The sequence below is a fragment of the Ambystoma mexicanum genome, chromosome 12, assembly GCF_040938575.1.
Source record: "Ambystoma mexicanum isolate Mex_15411 chromosome 12, UKY_AmexF1_1, whole genome shotgun sequence".
Taxonomy (NCBI): domain Eukaryota; kingdom Metazoa; phylum Chordata; class Amphibia; order Caudata; family Ambystomatidae; genus Ambystoma; species Ambystoma mexicanum.
This window is the reverse complement of record NC_090936.1, coordinates 560148676-560169978: the sequence shown is the minus strand read 5'-3', so window position 1 is coordinate 560169978 and position 21303 is coordinate 560148676.

The following is a 21303-nucleotide window of genomic DNA, read 5'->3' as shown; positions in this document are numbered from 1 at the left end:
CACGGTTGGAGCCCTCCTTGGATTTGGCTTCCCTGGATCTTGCTTTACCCCCAGCTGTGGCGATCTGGTCTGGTCAGGTTGCTGGCAATGCCCTTGGGGAAAGGTAAGAGGCAGTGAGAATGCTATGACTCAACTGGGAGCCCCCTCAAACCCCTCGTGCCAAAATGAGATGTGCAAGCGTTTTCCCATAGGCTCTCACCTGTTATTTTGCAAAGATGAGCTCTCCGTCCTGCTTCTCTTCAGCAGGGGCGCTATAGACAGACCCAGTTGCTTCACTGGTCCATATGCCTAATGGCCCAGACTGGCTGCGACCAATCCTCGTGGGAGGTAAGTGTTGATAACAATGATTATTTTATGTATGCTTCTGTAAAATCTTTCCCAATGATTATTGTCCGTATGCTTCTGTAAAGTCTTTCCCAATGATTATTGTCCGTATTCTTAATAATGTCTTTCTTTTCCCCAATAGGTGTTGAAGATGGCTCCACTGAGTCGCGTTGCTGACAGTGGACCGACGCAGTGTCCGAAATGGATGGAGCGGACCCCACTAGAGGGTAAGTAGGGTTTCTAAATGAAACGCAAGGCTTAGGTGTTGCGCGGCCAAGCATTTAATGTTTATGTGGTTTCTAACCTTGTGCTGTCTTTATTTCTTGCAGGGACGGCCTGGCGTCGTAAGATTGAGAGCGGCTATCCGGGAAGATCTTTGCGGCTGTGAGATGGAAGAACCGTGAGGATGCCTGACGAGAAGAAGACTTCTGCACAAATGAAGACTCCGACAGGTGAGGAAGAGGCGCCCAACAGAAGATGGATTTGAGGAGACAGGTAAGGTGCGCGCTGAAGATACTGGTGTGAAGCTTGTAGCGCTTCAAGCAGTGGTATGGCTGGCTTCAGGTAAGGTGTGCGCTGCAGATCCTGGATCGAGATTGGATGCGCTCCGAGTGATGGTATGGCTGGATCCAGGTAAGGTGCACGTTGAAGATGTACAGCTGTAATCAGGTAGGTGCGCGCCGAAGATGTGAAACTGGAATCAGAAGATGCAGAGCTGGAGACAGGTAAGAGCTTCAGATGGAGGTAAGCGTTACGCTGCATACAGCATATTAACATGAAGCCTCAACATGCGGGTGGGGCCGGCTTAAATAGTTTGGTCCTAGCCACTCCCCTTTAGCTCTGCCTTGTGGCCCCACCTCACCACTCCCATGGATGATTGCATGTGTTTTCCAATGCTTTCTAATGGCCACGCCCGGCCTGGATACATGTGCCTTCGACCTCAAGTGTGCAGAGAACATTTTCTTATGAGCCTGGCACCAAAGGTGCCTGGACAGGGTCTATTTGGACCCTTTGGAAGGAGGAAATAAGGGCCCTTGATTAGTGGCCCGGGTACACATGCACCAGGACATGGCTGCCATTGGTGGGTTGTTGCATGCCTGCCTTTCAAGCTTTGCTATGGAAAAGGACGATCTGACTTTGGCACTGCATGATTTGATATGTCTCCCATTCCAACATTTCTCACAGGAGGATGGGTCCCAGCGATGGTGGACATGTTGCCTCTCCTGGATTGGCTTACATGTGGTTTGCATGCCATTAAATTAGGCCTGCCCTGTTGTTATGTTGACATTGAAGGTTGAGTTTGGGATGTCTGCTGATGTGATGGGTTTTATTGGCAGTACAGTTTGTCTTTAGGAGATGTATATGTGATGTGGTTTTCTTTTTCTGCGGCCACAATATTTAGTGATGCAGTTTTACTCCCCCTAGTAAAAGTAATGTTCCATGGTATATTCTTGACTGTGAGCTGTCATCTGCAGGTGTAGGTGCTCCCATGTTGTCACAGAGCTTGGCGGTGTAGATGTTGTCCTTTTGCTACATCTGTGTGTGTTACTTATTTATTTGTTTACAGTTGTATTTAGTCCGAAAATCAAACTTTTACAACTTTCAAAACATATATGTTTCAATTAAAACACATTGACATAAAACAATGAACATACATCTCAATATATATCTGTTGGACTAAGTCATTCTAACTTACAAACATTTCAAATAATACTCTAAAATCTATGTGACACATATCAAATAAAAATAGAATCGTCCACTATTTCATTACAATTCATCATTACCCAGAAATGATAAAATATTTTCCCATACCCTGAAAAGTGCAACGTGCATAGCTCCTGACTCAGTGTTCAGATAGTACTGACAGAATTCCATCGATTTAATCGCATTGTATTGATGTAGCTATTTTGCAAATAAAGTCATGTAGACAGACCCTAAGCAAGGACATTCTGTAAGCACATGTCTGACGGATTCAATGTTGCTAATATTTGTACACGTACGACATGTTCCCTAGATCGGGGACCAACTTCCACTTACCACCACATAGGACCCGAACTGGTAGTTGCTTAGTACGCATCAACAGCCTACATTTTCGTGCAGCAGGGTCAGGGCATTTAACCAAGTAAATTTGGGGGCGGAGATAAAAGTGTACTATGCCTGGCATTTAGATGTAATTATGCAATTCACTTAGGTGGCTATAATTGTTGTCCCAATCCCACTTCTTAACCTTGTAAGTGAATGTTTTTTTTTTAGTTTGGCATAATTACTGCAGTGAGAGGGGCCTAGTGTCCAGTTAACTTCAGAAAGAAGTTCACCAATTGATCGTCCACATAAATCAGGGTTTTTGTTGCTGTTACTGATGTTGTCTGCTGCACTGGGCATACTGGATGTGCTAACACTTTTATGTATAAAAGGCCTCGCCTCTGTAAAATCATGGCTTTGAGGGAGCTTAGTACAAGTTCCAACCTCAGGTATTGAATGGGACAGTTATGAGGAAGGTTAAGAACGGTGTGCCAAAACAAAAACCTAAATTCTGTCAATCCTCCTCAGCTCAGTAATGGCAAGTGCTTCCAGCCCATAGGTGATGACCGTATACACCATTGTTTGTATAGTATACCTATACCAGCCAATGAATATCCAGCATGACCTACAACAAAACCACGTATCCTCACAGTAATTTGCTTAGCACCCCAGATCTTGACATCTATAAAATGACCATACTTCTTTTTACTGTACATCACGACACCGAAGTATTTGTAATTTTCAGTGTATGCTACAGACCCCCAACTGGTCTTCATTTTACATTTTGAGATTTGTCTGGGGGAGATGAACATTATTTGGCCCTTAAACAGATTAATTTTCAGCCCATTTTCATTGACATAGTTTCCCAATTCCTCTAGAAATAGTCTTGTCTCCCTTAGTGTATGATCTATGATCACAAGGTCATCTGCATATAACATTGCCGTGACATCAGAATTTTTAAGTTTAGCCAGGAATATTGCTCTCCTTTCCAATCTGGTCAACAGGTCTGCTAAATAAAAGTAAAACAACAAGATAGCTAGTAAGCATCCCTGCTTCAACTCCCTTGTTTAATTTTGATAGGGGCGGACAGTAATCCTTGATTGTCCAATTTTATCTGAGCATTGTTTTTGGTATGAAGGGCTATGACTATTCCCAATAACCATATAGGACAGCCTATCTTTTTTAGCTTGTTCCACAAGGTCTGTGTATGTTATGTGCTCTCACAATCATTAATAAAGTCTGCCAGTGTGATGTGTGTATATGTGCAATTTTCTATGTTTGCAAGCTGTGTGTCTGGTGTTTTAGTGGGCGAGTCCTTTAAGTACTGGTTGCAGTGTGATATCTCCTGATGTATGTGGGTTTCTGGTGTTTCTGCATGGTGGTGGTGTTGCTGTTATTGTTGGGATCTGGATGATGTGATGATGGCACTGCAGGTAGTCCATATGCTGTTTATTGGTTGTGATTTTGAGGCACGTAAAGGAAGTTGGGCTTACAGTGTTTTGTTTCTGTCATTTTGCACACTCTCATTGCAGCTCCTAGACAGACATTCTCAGGTTGTTATGTTGGCCAGACAGTACATGCCCTCCTTCATCACTGAAACCCGTCAGGGGTGCAGCGTTGTTTTGTGTCCACAACAAAGGGTTTGATTTAAGCAAAACCATTGTTTGAAACCACTTGGTTGCGTGTGGCCTGTCCCTGAACCATAGGCCCGCAGCATACATGCTCAGGTGCAGGAGGGTTTATGGCCCATGAATTTGGCTACAAACCCTCCTGCACCTGGACAGGTATGCCATGGCATGTGTAGGATACAACATGCCAGTATGATTTTCCATAGCACTGGTGGGTTGTATAGCAATACAACACTCGAGGGTGGCTAGTCTAAGGATCGAATCTAAAGGGTCGACAGGTCAAAGGATCACATTTTCTTTTTAATTATATATATTTTTTTAGGTTTTCGTTTAGGGAAAAAAGTGTTTTTTAGCAAAAAAAGGGGATTGGGGGGGAACCCGGGGGGGGGGGGGGCCCAAAAAATAAATTAATATGTGAAACAAAAAAAAAGAAAATTCGATCCTTTGATCTGTCGACCATTTGGTGTCGATCCTTTGACCTGTCGACCCTTTAGATTCGATCCTTTGACTGGCAACCACACTCGAGTAGTCAAGGCAGCAATACTGTGACTTGAGCACTCCAAATATGCGCTCACCTATGCCTCTAGTGGCAAAGTGTGCTGCAATGTAGCGGATCTCATCTGGGTTTGCAGAATTCCTGGTGAGTGTCAGGAGGAATGGTGAGAGTGGGTAAGCACTGCACCCAGCAAATGGATACGTAGTAAGTATTGGTTAGCGTGTTTTCTGTGGTTGGTGGAAGTTTTGCTTATGCTTGTTTGTCTGTGTATTGTTGGATGCGCGATGGGTCATATTCGCCAAGGAGCCACATGTTGCCATGGCTGCAGATGACAGAGCATGATGGATAATTGAGTCGAGTAGGATGTAGCTATCATGAGTGCATCTGGGAGAATTAGCATTCAAGGCATTATGTGGCCATTTCAATCAGTACCTTTCAAATGCCTTTCAAATGTCGATATAAAAGTAAAAATGAATGGCTTTGCCAGTGCTTATCCACTTGAAGTACCCTGCAATGTGAACTTTTTTCTTCCTACAACACTGTATGTGGGAAGCCTGTTTGCCATGCATAAATCCACGTACTCTCCTATCGCCTTCTGCGGCCAGCACCTTTCCTGTTATTGTGGGAAAAACCCATCCGGCGCAAAGTGTTTTTCTTCTTTCTTTTTTGTGCTACACTTTAGGTCAATCGCTGCTTACTCTAAACGGTTGAAAAATAACTATGTGCTATTATTGTATTTTTCACAGTCTGCACTTTAATATTTCTTCTTTTACAATGTGCCCCAACTTGCTGATACACATACTTTGAACACTATGGGCCCAATTCATGGAATTATTTACGTGGAAAATAGGGAACTTGCATGTCAAAATGCGTGCAAAATCCTGTTAGTTGATTCATGGAATCGAATGCGCAGGATTTTCCTGGGACTTGCGTGGATTTTACAGCAGCCCGGCACACCTCTGCAAGCAGCTGAGTGCTTTGCGCGTGACACCAGGCAGAGCATTTTCATGGCTTGCACAGAGGACTTGGAAGTGGGTGGAATACAGTAAATGGGGAAGAACAGGAGAAAAAGTGAGTGTTACGAAGGGGCAGGCCACAGACAGTCCATCGTATGCCCACAATTGCACTAAACGACATGTATTTATGGACCCACCCGCGCAGCCTCTCGGCAGGGAAATTGACACGCAAAGCCCTCATACTAGCTGCCCCCCAAAAGCAGGCATAGAGGCACTTGCACATAGGAATCACCACGCAGATGTGGGATCGCATGTTGGATTTGGGGTGTGTGCGTGCAGCCGGGGTTCCGATCTAACTGTACGCTGTGTAGCGGGGTGCAGAAATGTTGATGGCGGTTCGCATGCACATTTACTAAGTTTTATCAGAGTTACAATAAATCATACGCTTGATGTTGGGGTGCCGGTAACAGTTATGGGGGAACCGCGCAGGCCTGCTTGCTGGGGACCCCATGCACTGTTTTCAGGGTGCATGTAGTTGTGCCTGGGGGAGCATGCAAAGGTAGCTGTTTCTGGCTGTTTTTGCATAGCGTGGAGGCGTGTCAGATGAGTTCTGTCCGCGACTCGCGTAAACGGTTACTTTGTGCAAACAATTTCATGAATACGCAGCACACACAAAAATCCTCTGTGCTCAGGCTTGCGCAGTGTTGTTATGAGCGTGCAGCCTTTGCAGGATTAATGTGCACTTTCCCATAAATCGGGCCCTATATCTTGTACTAGAATGTTCACCTGCCACTTCAACATAGGAGGATCCTGCTGCGATATATTGTAGACAGATGCATCATACGGGCCATGCTGGCATATGCAGGAGACAACCTTATGAATGACTTTTGCAGAAGCAATACTGCCATATTTGGGAATAGCCAGCATTAAAAAGTACTTTTCAAGGCTAGGCTGGAATTTATTATGTATCAAGGCATTGTGAGCATTTCCTTTACATTAGCGGTGCTGTAGGCACCATCAGAAAGGCGTATTACAATTAAAATACTGGCATATATATGTGCACAAGAAGCAGGAAAACAAGGAATTGTGAGTACGTCGTTTGCAATTGGCCGCACTGGCATATGGTGTAGGCACCATTAAGACATTTTTTACAATGTCGGTACTGACATACAGACGGCATGACAAGTGTGATACAGGGCCATTCTGTACTTCACAGTGTCAATACTGACGTGTAGTGTGGGCACATGCATCATGGAAATGTTGAACAATGCCTTTGTGTATTGTTGGTGACCTGGCACTTGAGCTAATGAGTTTTTCATGGGTCACCCTAAAGAACAGATTGTGAATTGCATGGCTTTTTCTCAGTTCTCTGCAAATACATGCAAGAACTGGGGAAGCCAGCAGGGTTTCACTGTGATGTGACAAGTCTAGTCTCAAATGCAACAGTAAACTTTATACAATGGCTACAGGATAGCTATACAGTTCACATAATTGCATGCAATGACAGTTCCTAAGGTTGGTGATAAGAAACAAGCATAATCTTCAAGAAAACAAATACTATTCGCCAAACCTCCAACATCTGGGTCTCATTCCATTTAATTGCTAGAAGTGGAAAACAATTCCAACTATAACAACCTAGAATGTTCAACTTTCAGCAAATCATAGTGGCAAACACAAACAAAATAAGGGGGTAATGACACATTACTAGGCAAATGTTTTTTCATTCACATTTGCATTTACCACTATCCATTATTCGCCCATACATCCTCACACTAGTCTTTGTTTTTAAACTTGTTTTCATCCATACATCTTCAAAATCGTGTATTCATCCCTCTGGCACATGCCCCTTAGACATGTGTCTATCTTCTTCATTTTTTTTATTTTTTTTTATTTACTTCGGAGCGGATGGCTCTGATTTCTTGAGTTGGCAGTTGGTTGAATCTCATTTTCATAACGGTTTTTTTGCAGTCTCTTATTGGGGAATGTTATACAATAATTCAGAGGTAATCTCAGCTTGTTTGTTGTTGGAGGTAGGTGGTAAAGTAGTTTATTGGCCGTTGTTGTCTCACACGTTTGGATCCAGTCTTCTTGGGCTATTTTTGTCTATCTTATCAGGATGTGGATAAAATCATCAAGCGTGCAGGCCAAGTCTGACAACTTCCTTGTAAGATTTTGTTCCCACCTATTTAGAGCATTGCAGCGTCATTTGTTGAGTTCCACCCAGATCCTCTTAATCATTCAACCACACATCCTCCCTCACCCTCATTCAGTCGTCTATCTTCGCATTCAGTCATTCATCAATCCCCTCTGAAGCCTCTCTCTATTCTCTCTCTACTTTCCCCTCAGCATTTCCCTAATCTGCATTATTGTGTCTTTTTGTGCATGAACTCAGAAAATATTTTCACCATACGTAAGCCCAAACAAATTGCTTTGTCAATGCTAGTTTTTGAATTAGGGTTGTTTCACACTTTCACGGGTGTGCTTGGGAGTTTGCCCAGTTCCTCCCTACCCACCACTATGTCACTCCCCATTTTTGCAATTTAATAAGGCTTTGTGGATATTCTGCTTCAGAGTGTGACATTACTAGAATGCGAAAAACAACTTCAAAAAGGGGAGAGAATGTCAGATAGTATCGAGAGGCACTGACTGCTGACCCCTATATCTCGACAAACACAGAGAGGAAAGTGACTGACATCATCTTCTCTCGACACTCCCAACAATGGAAGCGTGCACTGCTAGCACTCTTCTCAAATACAAGCACTATCTCAATCCAAAGAGGTATCAAGCTATATGTTAAGTTGCAGTCTTCCCCGGTGGTAAAATTGAACAGGAATATCTACGAAAATGGGATGTTCATGGGGCAGGCCAGCAACCAGAACTTATCCATCTTTACTCTTGCCATTTTGGTTGAGCCGTAGAACAAACATTATATTCCCTTGGCCCAATCTTAGGCTGAAACTGCATCTTCACAGAATGAGAGAGTGTTCCCAACATGCATGTTACGCATCCATGGTGTTACTAATGGTGGCTCCAAAGACCACCACAGTCCATCAGCCCCCATCGCCTCGAGGCTCATATTTCACAGTCAACTGATTCGACCCTGCAAGCTTCTTTACACAACCGTGGCATCCTGTTCCAAAGTATCCAGCCCAAACAAGAGCACAGACACTTTGTGCCCAACTTCCCAGTCCAAATCCTAACCACTGAGGAACAATTTCACTCTTTTGCATGAACCAATGTATGCTCTGATAACAAAAATGCACTAAATATCCCCTCCATCATGGGTGATTATGTCCCAGTAATGTTGGCCATGAATGAGATGTGCTTTAAGGAAAGCTTGCCAAACCTGCTTAAATCCCCCATATTCAAAATAGTATTGAAGAAAAGGATCAATAAGAAAGGGGAGAGGTGCCATTTATCTCCCCTGAGTCTCACAGATGCCATCTAGCAGCTTCTGAGAACTATGAATCATTTGTTGGTGAAATGTATGCAGAACTCTAACACGTTCCTCAAAGTCCTCACTGCATACAGGTCACTAGTTGCCAAAACATACATCTGCTAGTAGATTGGCTAGATGGTCACCACTGCTTCAGCCACAATCATTGTAATGTGAGACTACAACCTGTATCTTTAAAACCCACCCAACATTGTTGATACACAGTGTGGATCTCACATGTCTGAATTAGCTGATTGGGGATTCAGTTAACTCATCACACCCTCAATTCCATCCTGACCACAAACATATATATATGCCCAACATAGCAAAGTCTAAATAAAAATGGAAAATCCTAATACAACCACAATTAAATGATTAAAATAAAATACATTTGTTTAGGGACCACCAATAGACGAAGCACAAGATGGCGACCTCTTGTTGAGGCTTTGACAGAACACCCATAATGCCTTAAAAAAACCATGAAGACCTCACACTGGAGAAACTTTACCAGAGTCATCGGATGTGCAGAGATCTGTGGACGCGTAATGTTATATTAGGCAGAAGAAGCGAATGCATGGATCTATGCAACAGTGAGGATTTCAGAGCACAGGCCATGCTGACATGGGTCGTGGCAGACAAGATTAGTGAAAAGCACTATATGTGTGGCAGCGTCTCCTCGCTCATCAAAGCAGTTCCAAGCTTCGAGGAAGTATTTACACTCCCTCATAGACCCATTTTCCTGTAGCAGTAAAGCAATGCAAAATGATCCCAAGGTGAGGACACCATTTCATGAGGAAACCTCAAGAAACTGAGATTTTATAGGCAGCGAATCTCAGATGATACGCTCATGTGCCCTGGCATTCTTTATTGTAATAGGATTGTCAGCCTCCAACACCGAGGCTTTGAGGCTCCTGCTGATATGAGGGGAGTCAGGACTCGCATATGCGAGTAACACGCATGTGTTGATCACCGATGCTATACAAGGCCGGAATTCAGGTATTGAGGCCCCCTTGAAAAGAGGGCAGCCATAAGGCAGCAGAGCCCCTGCAACATCCTAAGTGTTTGAATAGGAATTGTATTCTGCTGGCGGCCAATGTTCCAATGGCTGTCCTGTTCATGGTGGTGATGACACGGATTTGGGAGCATATGGTGGGCTTGGGAAAGTGTGGCATGGTCAGCTGATATAAATTCACATTTAAATGTAACTGCTTCCTCTGCAAGGACACACCAGTCTGATTGGGGGAGACCCTGTCTTGGCACACACCTCGTTCTAATACTAGTTCAACGTGACACTTTCAAAGTGGCACTGCAAGTAACTTCCCCAAACTGCAATCTGCAAGCTTTAGTGTGGTGAACCTGATGTCCATTCACAAAGACATTTTATTAATGCTTACACTGGACGTGTAGTAAAAGTCAGATCCAACAAATGAAACCAAAGCTACACTAGAACTTTCCATGATGGAGCAATTGGCAAAGTTGAGACGCCTCAAGACTTTCATGGCGCAGAACAGCAAAAACTTTGCTCAGATGCAGGTGCGCATTACTGATATTATTGGTGACCTGGGGCTTTTCAAAGTGGAAATTGTGGCGATGGAAAGGGTCAAAAGATGCAAGGATGAAGCTGAGCAGATCAAAAAATTGGTGCATGAAAACCGAAACCGCAGATACAACGTACACATTTACAGTATACCGAAGGAGAGAGAAGGAACCAACAAAGTAGTATTTCTCAACAATTTCCCTCGTACAATTCAGCAGAACTCTTGGAATCTAGAGAGCACACAGATTAGGACAAATAAAACCCATAATGGGGTAAGAGAATCCCAGAAGAATCATTATTTATGCTCTAAGCCTCTTCCATGTCCAAGCCATTCTTCAAGCCACAAAGCGCTTAGCTCCACTAAAGTGTATGTTCCATAAAATATATTGAAACCAAGATATATGTAAAAAACAAAATGGTCAGATTTGGAAGCACTTCCTAGAAATATGCTGACCACAAAAGTGATGGGTGGAAGGTTTTGAATGAATCTAAACCACTGGCAATTGCTCTGGGCCAACCTTCCACACCACCGTATTTTAGCCCGTCTGCGACATTGCAAAAGGGGACCAGACATGTGCAAATCAGTCAGCAGCTGCCGCCACCGAAGGTAGCAGCCCAGCCCAAACTGCTAGGCCAGGTCCCCTCTGCACAGAAAACCAAGCAACCCCAGACATGTTTCGGCCTTGTTGGACCTCCTCAGTGAGGTGCAGCCTGGTTCCCTGTGGCGCAGCGAGCAAGGGACCCACGTCTGGGCATACCCTCTCTCACAAGGAGAAACAAACTGACCACAAAAGTGATGGGTGGAAGGTTTCGAATGAATCTAAACCACTGGCAATTGCTCTGGGCCAACCTTCCACACCACTGTATTTTAGCCCGTCTGCGCCATTGCAAAAGGGGACCAGCCATGTGCAAATCAGTCAGCAGCTGCCGCCACCGAAGGTAGCAGACCAGCCCGAACTGCTAGGCCAGGTCCCCTCTGCACAGAAAACCAAGCAACCCCAGACATGTTTCGGCTTTGTTGGACCTCCTCAGTGAGGTGCAGCCTGGTTCCCTGTGGCGCAGCGAGCAAGGGACCCACGTCTGGGCATACCCTCTCTCACAAGGAGAAACAAACTGACCACAAAAGTGATGGGTGGAAGGTTTCGAATGAATCTGAACCACTGGCAATTGCTCTGGGCCAACCTTCCACACCACCGTTTTTTAGCCCGTCTGCGCCATTGCAAAAGGGGACCAGCCATGTGCAAATCAGTCAGCAGCTGCCGCCACTGAAGGTAGCAGCCCAACCCGAACTGCTAGGCCAGGTCCCCTCTACACAGAAAAACCATGCAACCCCAGACATGTTTCGGCCTTGTTGGACCTCCTCAGTGAGGTGCAGCCTGGTGCAGCATGGTTCCCTGTGACTAATGTCTGGCAGAGGGACTCCCAGGACCCCCCTGGTTAATTTGCATATTTAAGTAACTTTGGGTCTCACGCTAAATTACTAGGGGAATCCAGACGTGGACCTCTTGCTCACTATTCTTAGAGAGGCACAGCTCCTCCCTACTGATGAGGTCCAACCAGACCGAAACAAGTGTCTGGGGATGCTGTTGGTACTCTTGTTCAGAGGAGAATTGCCTAGCATTTCGGTGCTGGACTGCCCCAGGGCAGGACAAAGACTGATATGTTTGGGATATTTCTTCTCTGTGAAAGATAGTGAGCTAAAGACTCTGGGTAAGTCTCTCGTAACCAGGACTAATGTCTGGCAGAGGGACTCCCAGGACCCCCGTTGTTAATTTGCATATTTAAGTAACTTTGGGTCTCACCCTAAGTTACTAGGGGAATCTAGACGTGGACCCCTTGCTCACTATTCTTAGAGAGGCACAGCTCCTCCCTACTGATGAGGTCCAACCAGACCGAAACACGTGTCTGAGATGCTGTTGGTACTCTTGTTCAGAGGAGAATTGCCTAGCATTTCGGTGCTGGACTGCCCCAGGGCAGGACAAAGACTGATATGTTTGGGATATTTCTTCTCTGTGAAAGATAGTGAGCTAAAGACTCTGGGTAAGTCTCTCGTAACCAGGACTAATGTCTGGCAGAGGGACTCCCAGGACCCCCCTTGTTAATTTGCTTCCTAGAAATATGCATTATCTTCCACGGCCTTCAAATAAAATACAGCTTATTGAGTCCTGTCTTGATGAAGAGAAACATGTAATTTGATGACCCAGATCTGCTACAGTCATATACCAACACAGTCACGCATGACCAGACCACACGTACTTTCCCCCAGCACCCAAGGACACTGAGGTATTCACATCACTAATTGCACCATTGCTCAGTCATAAACAGTACAAGTGAATTTGGGGCTGAGTTCAGTCGTGCTTCAGTGCAGACGGAAGGAGAGACGGCATTGCTTCTGGGCAATGCTGTAGGGCCACCCAAAGCGAGGCAGAGTAACTGCTGTTAGCATCAGCAGGCCTGGAGAGGGGCAACATAGCCTCCCCCCTCTTGTCTGCCCCTCTCCTTCCCCCAAGCCGGGGAGACATGAAGTCTGTGCAACACAATACACAGGAAGGGTGAGGTGTGAGCAATCACCTCACTCTTCCTTCATGCAGCAAGGTGCTAAGCACCTAAGGAAACCAACAGGCAGGCAGGGATCAGGTTCAAAGACCTGCCCCCCAGGGGGCCAGATAGTCAGCTATCGGGCCGGGGCTGAAACATAACAGCCCCCACTACTATACATATCAAAGACCCACGGCTTCCCGGGGTCTTATAAATACAGAGCGGCATGCTCTGAGAAAACACAAACAGTTTGTGGAACCTTAACGGGGACCCAAACACACAAAAGGTGCACTGTTTACTCAGTGCCTTCCAAACCTTTGTTTCTTTAGCCCAACTCTGAAGTTTGTTGCATTTCGCGGCGTCTTTTATTTCCTTTTGAACATTGCACTGTTCAACTCGGCACTACGAGCGAGCGGCGAACACTGAATAAGCAAATAAAGTCTCCCGGGAAGAATCGCAATGGAAGCAAGAGTCCAATTACCAGAGTGAGAGGAGGAAAGCCTGCAGTGCGGCCCGGCATAGGCGGTGTCTTCAGGAGTACATTTATTTCAAGGTAAGCCGCCACGCCGGGAGCCGAACAGCACAGTAGAAACTTTGTTTTCCTACGCGAGTAGGCAAAAGTAAACATCCCCAGTCAGCCGCTCCCCCAGCAGATGCGAGACACGTGCTGCCCGTCTATTTCCATAGAATCTTGCAAAAATCAAGCACAATAACCTCGGGGAAACCTCATCCTGGGAAATCACTATTTTAAGGCTAAAGTACTTTATAACAGGTCTTTTTTGGCAGAATACGTACATTATATGCAACCTGCACAAGAGACAAAATCTGCACCCGAAAATGCACTACATGCATTTCTGCTGAACTAAAATCGAATTAATTTTCAACAACATTAGACATTTTCCCAGCACGGGAAACAGCATTCTTGGGCGCTTAATAAATGTACATAATAGCTGGTACAATCGAGCAGTAACAGGGAGCTCATTTTTTTGACATCTGTGCAGAGACTGCTGACACATTTTTAAACCCTTACTGGGGACAAGACACAGCCTTTTTCAAAATATATCTTCCTTCTAATCAAAACAGGTTGAAAGAAAACATGGGCCCCAAACGGAAATCACGGGATTCCCCCTGTCTTCTGTCGGGGGGGTTTCTCCCGGGGTCGGCTGGGCCTTCCGCGGACCTCTGGGCTGGGAGGCCCCAATTCCTCCCGCGTATCCCAAAAATGAGTATGAGACACACACAAGAAGCAAGGTGGTTCTGCTGTTTATTGAATAACGGCAGGGATGGGTCTAGGATCGTACGCGTCCGTCCTGACTCTCGAAATTCGTGGGGCTCGCAGGCCCCTTTTTGCCTCAGTATGACGCGCTAATTGCGTCACCTGGGAAAGTTAGCAAAAAACGTATCGCCACTCTGGATTGGTTCCTCGAGTGGTAGGGTTAGTATAGCATAGGTATAGAGAACGCTGTTCGTGGTTAAGGGTCAGTCAGGTGGTATACTTGGGTTGTCCCTTCTATTAGATACTTGAAAATTGTTACACGAAGACCCCTAATGATTGGCTAAGGTTAATGGCGTCAGTGATGAGTGCCCCATGTTCTGATTGTTCCACTCGCGAGCCCCCCAGCCTGGGACCATTGTTGTTCCCAGCTCGCGGTGTACCTGTCATTTGCAACAATACGTAACTATGTGTTTGTGCAGACAATGCATGGATTTGCTCATATGCCTGAGAGCAGACTATTCCCATCGCAGTAGGTGTCCATTGGGTCATTTCATTGTTGCAGCCTGTGTCTCAAATGTGGGACCCAGGTGACTTCTCCCTCCTAGGTCTGGCACCCTGTCAGGTTTGGCTTGGTCACGTGAGGAGAGACCGTGGTTGAGGCAGAATTCTGCACATTTAAAGTTGTATTTTCCACTGTGTGTCTGGCTTAGCTTGCAGGTGTGACCTTGGCTTCGGCTGGTGGCATGCGAGTTGCAACATTGCCCCCTTGGCTGTCAGTTCTCGCTGGGCTCATTCTGCAGGGTCAGCAATTGTACTCTTGCTCGTTCAATGTTCGTGGAGGCTCTTGCTTGCGGCCTACTTGGGCCTGGTGCATAGGTGGGGATGTTTAATGCACGGCACTTTAAGTTGCGGTATCACATTGCTTCATAGGCAGTATCATGTCTTTGTTGTATTTTCATCACAATGCAAGGGTTAGGAGAAGCGTCAGCAAGCATTTTAGATGAGTGCTTTGTGCGTCTTGCGTTTCTGCATTTTGAAAAACCTATGTGAAAAATAATAAAGATGCGCGTCAGTGGGTGTGTCCGTCACCTACATCATAGCACTGAATATGTTCTTTGTGTGGATTGGTGTGGGGGTGTCCAGTGTGCATGGTTGCACGGGTGTTCTGACAGTTGGCTAGGTCGTCATGGCATCTCTAACGATGTGTTTATTTACTGTTGAAAGGTTTAGTCGAGTTCATCCATGCCGCAGGTGTCGGCTTGAGCAGGGCAGGCTGGTGGGCAGGCCGATGGGCACATCCGTATGTTCCTGTACCAGGGTATTTGGTCATCTGGTAGATAGGCAAATTCATCTCGTGGCGGGTGTCTGGGTCGCGATCCTCTAGGCCAGGGGTGCGAGGAGATTGGGGGGGAGTCTTTTGTCCCATTCTCCCACTTCACCCCTCACCTGCTGGCAGCCCTAGAGGCAGCAGAACACTACGGTTGGGCTTGGGTGAGGTAGTATATGCACGGCTTGCCAAGGGAAGGGATAACCATGCCACCCATCCAAGATGACGTCACTACACCATCAAAGAGACAGAAAGTGACAGATGGCCCCAGAAAAGGTAACAAAAAACTGGCAAAATTGTGCGAGAACATGTCAGAAATGCAGCATTTATTGCAGGAAATAAGGGGGAAACAATTATCCCAAACAGGGGAACAGGGGGCCACAAACCACATCATACCCCTAGAACCTACCATATTAGTGACCCCCGCTCCGCACCAGCATCAATCCAAACAATAGCAGTACCAAACACATTACTTCCACAGGTGCCAGCAACACCAACGACGGCCACCACAGTTGCACCAACGGCAACCACGGCAGACCCAACAGGTGCGCTAAAAGCATGGACAGCCCCCAGTACAGCCCTAGTGGGACAAACTTGGTAAAGCAACAGCAGCCCAACAGACATAGCAATGATCTGCAATGCCCAATTAGATTTAAAAATGAAATCCTTCCAGACTGAAATACTGAATAGATACAAAAGATGCCTAGCATGGAACATTGACAACACAATCAAAGAGGCCATATGGGCCAAGGAGTTCATAGAAATCTTTTCACTAATAGAAGCCCAACGTAAAGAGAAGGATGCTTTTAGGGATCCCAAAAAGATTGAAGAGAAAGCCATAGCCAGAAACACCCAAGTAGAACAAAACTGGGACAACTGGCTTCAGGCTTTTGCCATCTTGGCAACAATATACGAGGAGAAATTCCCCCATGATGGCAGAAAAATATGGGCCCACATGGACAAAATAAGAGAAGTGAAAGTCGCTCAGAAAGGGAAGACCTGGCTAGCATACGACATCAGATTTAGAAGAAGCATGTCAGAGAGGCCAGCCATAGAATGGGGCCAGGTCCAAAATGACTTATATATGTTAAATGCTGAGCCTCCAGTAAGAGGAAGAGTCCTCACAGAATTCCTCAAAAAATAACAAAAATCCACAAGGTCCCAGAAATAACGATAATGAGAAACACAAAAAAGGAGAACAGCCCTTTCGGAAGAACCAGCCATGGGCGGCTAAGTCTAATACCCAGAGGCAAAACAAGAATCACTCTGCAAAAGCCAACATTCCATGCAGGAATTTTGGGAAAAACCAGTGCACCTGGGGCAAGGAATGCTGGTACAAACACACATGCACAAATTGCATCGGTGACCACGCAGCAAGCAACTGCACCAGACTGCCAGCTAAAAATCCAAAAGATTAGCACCATCCATGCTTTCCCAACCCCAGGCCTGGTACCAGGCAAAACTCCCATCAACCCAGCCAACTTTAGAGAAGCACTTTTGAATTACCCAGACAGGGGAACCAGCGAAGCAATCTGGCAGGGTTTTTCCAAGGGCTTTATCATCCCATTCAAGGGCAAAGGGTCACAAAACATCCCATTGAACCTAAAGTCATCCAGGGACAACCCCCAAATAGTGGAGAGAAAAATCAAGAAGGAACTGCTCTTAGGTAGGATTGCAGGACCCTGGGACCACCTGCCTCTCAAAGATTACTTAATATCACCACTAGGACTGGTCCCCAAAAAAGAACCAGGAAAAATGAGGCTAATTCACCACTTATCTTATCCCAAAGGCCATTCACTGAACGACGGCATTCCACACACGGAATCCGCAGTATCCTACATGCACTTCCAGGAGGCGGTAAGACTCATACAGGAATGTGACAGGAATGCCCTGATGGCCAAACTAGACATCAAATCCGCTTTCAGATTACTGCCAGTCCACCCAGACTCCCAGCAATGGTTAGGTTTTACTTTTAACAACAAATTCTATGTAAACAGATGCCTCCCCATGGGGTGTGCAGTATCATGCACCCTATTCGAGCAATTCAGCTCATTTTTTCAATGGGCCTTTCAAAAACAGAGACCAGGGACCAAAGTAGTTCATTATCTTGATGATTTCATGGTAATGGGCCCAGAAAATTCAGAAGAATTCAACGGGGCTTTGGCGAAATTAGGAGGAATGGCCACACAGTGGGGCATACCTCTAGCAAGGGAGAAAACGACCAAACCAGCCACCGATATAATTTTCCTGGGCATAGAAATCGACTCTGTACAGGGCCTATGCAAGATACTGAAAACAAAAATTGCAGTACTATTGGAAAAAATACAAGCCCTGACAACAAAAGACAAGGGCAAAGTTAAAGAAATTCAATCATTAGCAGGAAGTCTCAATTTCGCTGCTGGAATAATCCCTCAAGGGAGGGTATTTTCCAGAAGCCTGGAACTAAAAATCAAATCCTACACCAAACCCCACCTGCACATCCGACTAGGCGCAGAGGTGAGACAAGATCTGGAAATTTGGGGGAATTTCCTCAAAGATTTCAACGGGACCTCACTTTGGCGAACGCCTTTGAACACATGGACAAAAAGGGTCCTTTTCACCGATGCAGCCGGGAGCAAGGGGTTTGGAGCCATACTAGACACAGAGTGGGTGGCAGGACACTGGCCCAACTCATGGCAGCAGGCAGGGTGGACTAGAAACATCACCCTCCTAGAAATATTCCCCATCTGGCTAACACTACAAATCTGGGGCAGGCAGCTAGCTAACATGGAACTCTTGGTCTGGTGCGACAACATGGCCATAGTAGGCTCCATAAACAGAAGGTCTACCAAATGCCCGCTAGTACTAAAAGTCCTACGAGCCATCACAGCAGTCACACTACAAAAAAACATTGAGGTCAAAGCAAAACACATAGGTGGGATAATAACATTGCAGATGCTTTATTTCGCTTTCAGTGGCCAAGATTACGGGAGCTAGCGCCTCACGCCCATGAACAGATGACGCCAATACCAGCAGAAAGCTGGGAAATAATGGGAAACCAAAAATAACGGCATCAACGCCAGTGCCAGAGAGCCAAGGCCGGGATGCCCAACAAGAATCAGGCACCTCAATAACGGGGTCCAACAAAATAACGGCATCAAGGCCAGCGCCAGAGAGCCCAGGCCGGATTGCCCAACAAGAATCAAGGCTCCTCAATCACGGGGGCCAACAAAATAACGGCATCAACGCCAGCGCCAGAGAGCCAAGGCCAGAAGGTCCAACAAGAACCAGGCACCTCAGAGACGGGTGCCAACAACTCCCTAGGCTTCCTCAAAGAGATGGCAGGGAAGCACTGGCAAGCACCACCGCAGCGCAGTACAGTAAGTGCTTACAAACAGTATTTAAAGCCACATGCGTAAACCATGTAGAGTTAATAACGATTGAAGACATAGAAATATGTTTAAAATGGGCGCATGACCAGGGTTTCAAGAGAGATTGGGCAAAAAGACATTTAGTCGCAATCTCATATTTCTCAAAAATCCGGGGTGATAGGTCCCGCCACTTCAGCATGGCAAGGAGGTTTAGCTCCTCAACAACTAAAAAACTTAGGGGGTTGGAAATCAGATTGTTACAAAAGATACATTAGACTGCGGCTAATTTAGCCAGCCGTCCTCATTTTTCTTTCTCCCCCTCTTCATACAGAAACACCAGGCAAAGGGAGGAACTCTCTCCAATCAGCATGGCTAGTCGGCCACTCTTTTATTTTCAGGACGGGCCGATGGCCAGAGGAGACCAAAGAAAGGCCACCTTTCAGAAACACCATTTCCTCATGGTGGGGTTACAGAGGCCTACGATGGGCAGAAATTCCACGAAACATTAGCAGAGCTGGTGGCATACAGACACCCGCCAGAATTTCTGGTCATACATCTAGGGGGCAATGACCTAGTTTCCATTGGAAGGAGAAATGTATTTGAGGACATGTGCACCTCCCTAGCAGGAATCTCACACAATTGGAAGGGAACAGAAATATACTTCTCGGCTATCCTACCCAGAAAGAAATGGCTAGGAGCCAACTGCTACAAATCTGTAGACATTTCTAGGAGAAAACTCAACAGGGGGTTAGAATAATTTTGCACAGCAAGAGGACTGGGCTTCAGAAAGCACCCAGACATTACACTGGGTGACCTGGATCCTTTTCTTAAAGACGGCACCCACCTATCAAACCAAGGCATGGAACATTTCTTTCGAGAAATTACAGCAACTCTAGCCGCCAGATGTTGCCATTAAGAGATACTTTCGGGGGAACGTGGTCAGCCGTCAACCTGCCCACGTGTGGCGGTATGGGCCAGAGGGGGGTAACCCCAAGCCTGTTGCCCAAAAGTATGTTACCATCAGGATATGTGATTATTGTTATCTCCATAACCATATCTGTACAATATAAACCACAGTCTTTTATTGCCAACACTTGACAAACAATGTGTGAGCCAATTATTCTGGGTGAGGGTATTGGGCCTGCAAGAATGTATGCATGCATATGGGTTCAGCAGTTATGGGCAATGCTGTAGGGCCGCCCAAAGCGAGGCAGGGTAACTGCTGTTACCATCAGCAGGCCTGGAGAGGGGCAACACAGCCTCCCCCCTCTTGTCTGCCCCTCTCCTTCCCCCAAGCCGGGGAGACACGCAGTCTGTGTAACACAATACTGAGGAAGGGTGAGGTGTGAGCAATCACCTCACCCTTCCTTCATGCAGCAAGGTGCTAAGCATCTAAGGAAACCGACAGGCAGGCAGGGATCAGGTTCAAAGACATTCCCCCCCAGGGGGCCAGATAGTCAGCTATCCGGCCAGGGGATGAAAGATAACAGCCCCCACTACTATACATATCAAAGACCCAGGGCTTCCCTGAGTCTTATAAATACAGAGCGGCATGCTCTGAGAAAACACAAACCGTTTGTGGACCCTGAACCGGGACCCAAACACACTGGAGGTGCACTGTTTACTCAGTGCCTTCCAAACCGTTGCTTCTTTACCACAAAACCCTCCCACCCTACAAATAAGGGAGAGGAACAAAGGAAAAGAAGTACAAAGCAGTGTACGGTGCCCACAACAAGGCGTGGGACAAGAGAAGGCAAGCACGGGCCAGAGGGGGATAACCCCAAGACTCGGTGCCCAAAAGTATGTTACTATCAGGATATGTGATTATTGTTATCTCCATAACCATATCTGTACAATAAAAACCACAGCCTTTTATTGCCAACACTTGACAAACAATGTGTGAGCCAATTATTCTGGGTGAGGGCCTTGGGCCGGCAAGAATGTATGCATGCATATGGGTTCAGCAGTTATTCTGCATACTTTTCATTGATGTGGCCCTTTAACTGGCAAGAGGACTTCTTAAATATCGCATTTACACACAGGGTGCAAGAGTTCAGGTCTGAGAGCAGTTGTGCTTCATGGCAAACTGTTGGAGACACAATGTCCCTCCTACTGTGTATTTGTCATTGGTGTGGCCCTTTAACTGGCAAGAGGACTGCTTAAATATTGTTGCGGGTGTGATGCACTGGTGCGAGAGTTTGGGGCTGAGTTAATTCATGCTTCAGTCAGGCTGAAAGGAAGGCTGCACTGCCGGCTAGTGGGAAGAGGCTGCGCAGAAACAGATAAAGTGCTGCATTGAAAAATGGAATTGTGCTACTCGCTCCGGTCCAGGACTCAATCACGCCCCGAGGAAGACTTAAGTGGTGGCAGCAGCAGATCATCTAATACACAAGGTGAGTCCTGTGAGCTCTGCAGGGGGATTTTCTTCCCTCCACAAATGACCATAATGGCCACCTATTATTGTTACCATCAT